The following is a 2,403-nucleotide window of genomic DNA, read 5'->3' as shown; positions in this document are numbered from 1 at the left end:
AGTGATATCAAATGATATTTGTCTTTCTCTGTCTGATTTACTTTACTTAATATGATAAACTCTAGGCGCATCCATGTTGCTGCAATTGGCATTATTTCATTCTTTTTTTTATGGCTAATATTACATTCTATATATCTACTACATCTTCTTTATCCATTTATCTGTCAATGGACATTTGGGTTGCTTCAAATACAAAAGTTGCTTGGCTATTGTAAACAGTGCTTCCATGAACATTATTAGTCTGAAACGGTATGAAATCAACACCAAGACAGCTAAAAACGTTCATACCTTGTGACCCAGTAATTCCTCTTATAAGAATTTATCTTATAAAAATGTTTACAATGTAAGGGCAAGTAAACTTGCAAAATACTTGTATAAATGGATGTGTGTATCTTTTTGAATTATAGTTTTACCTGAATATACATATAAAACTAACTTTAATTTGTAGTAAGTGTGAATCACTTATTTTTCCAAGAAAAGTCAATAAACTGCAAGCACCTATTAAAACTCTTATATAATAATAGTAATAACAAAAAGAAAACACCCTGTTTCTATTCAGCTAAAGGATCTTTTTTAAAATTATAAATGAATGTTGCATTTTATCAAAAGACCTTCCCACAACTATTGGGATAGTCATATAATTTTTCTCCTTACCCTATTAATAAGGTAAATGACCTTGGTCAATTTTTCTAATGTTGAATCAGCTTTGCATTTCAGCATTAAATCCAACTTACTCATGCTACATATCTTTCTACAAATCATTGGATTTGCTTTCTAAATTTTTTTGAAAATTATTGCTTCTATGTGCAACAGTGAGATTTGCTTATAAGTTTCATTTCTTTTAATATTTCTGCCAGGTTTTGGTATCCAAGTTATGCTTATGTTGGAATGTATTTACTTACTTTTTATTTCTTATGATCATATAAAAATTCAGTTTTCAAGACACATTTACAACTTCTTAGACACTTGTTTCTTCGAAAGGTGGAACCTAATCCATAAATTTCTGATAGACTCACTGGTGAAATCAAATATGAAATTAATATGGTGAAAATAAAACTTGGAGTTTTATATTCAGAAATGTATATTTACTACTAATTCAATTTCTTTATTGCTTACACAGAATTTTTCAGTACTTCTCCATAACTTAATTGAACTCTATTAATGGAAATGCTAATCACTTTGAGTTTTCACTAACAAAGGGTACTGCAATGAACACATTTATACAAGTATTTTGTCAGTGTATGTGTCTTTACATTGTAAACATTTTAATAAGATAAATTCTTATGAGAGGAATTTCTGGGCCACAAAGTATGAACATTTTTCGCTGTCTTGGTGTTGATTTCAGACCATTTCTTCCCTGAGGGGGCAGCACTGGAGAAAGCAATGCCCTCTGTATTAGTTATTTATTGTGGGTAACAAATGACTGCAAAACCTGATGGTTCAAAGCAATGATAGACAATGATTATCCTCACAGTTTCTGTGACTCAGAAGTTGGGAGTGGGTTAGCTGAGCGGTTCTGATGTGAGATGGTCATCAAGATGTTAGCCAGGACTGCAACATATGAAGGCTTGTTGGAGGCTGGAGCACCACTTCCAGATGGCTCACTCACGTCGCTGGAAGTTGGTGCCGGTCCTTGTTGGGTGGCCACAGTTTCTTCCCCAGTGTGGCCTCGTCACATGGTTCTTGAGTATCACAGCATGGCAGTCAAGTTCCCCAGAACAAGCTATCCCAGAGAGGCAGATACACACACACACACAGGAGCGGTGAGATGGGAGCAGCAGTAGCTTTTGGGCAAACTTTAGAAATCACACACCATCACTTCCGCTCTACTCTATTCCTTAGAAACGCATCATGGACTGTAGCCCACATTGAAAGGATGGGGTATTAGACTCCACCTTTTGAAGGAACAAGTGTCAAAGAATCTGTAAGTGTGTTTTGAAACCATCACAGCCTCTCTGTACACCTAGTTTAAGTAGATCGATCTCCTTGAGTGAACCTTCAGAAATGTGTTTCATTTCAGTGGGCCTTCAGCCATTGAAGTCTCCAAGGCAAATGGCATCAGCTGGTGAGTGTAAAATTGGAGCTGTGAGCTGTCAAGCACCTGCTGCCCTTAGTGTCCAGTGTCTTTAGAGTCCTGGCTACTATCCAGCCTCAAGATTTATGTCTTAATTATGTAAATAGGGCAATTATGCCATCAGGGGCTCTGGTAAGCTAATTACTAAACAAGAAATCAATGCCGCTGAAGTCAGGCTTAATGAATCCCAAGGCACCCAACACTCTGACTGTAACCACAATATTGGGGATCTTATTTCAATAGATGATGCTCAAGAGCTTGGAGGGATAAGGGTCCTTCTCGCCATGACCAATGCACTGAGACCCTATCCAAGCTTCCTGTTCTCACGG

The sequence above is a fragment of the Cervus canadensis genome, chromosome 11 (genome assembly GCF_019320065.1).
Source record: "Cervus canadensis isolate Bull #8, Minnesota chromosome 11, ASM1932006v1, whole genome shotgun sequence".
Classification (NCBI taxonomy): domain Eukaryota; kingdom Metazoa; phylum Chordata; class Mammalia; order Artiodactyla; family Cervidae; genus Cervus; species Cervus canadensis.
This window is presented reverse-complemented; position numbering follows the sequence as displayed.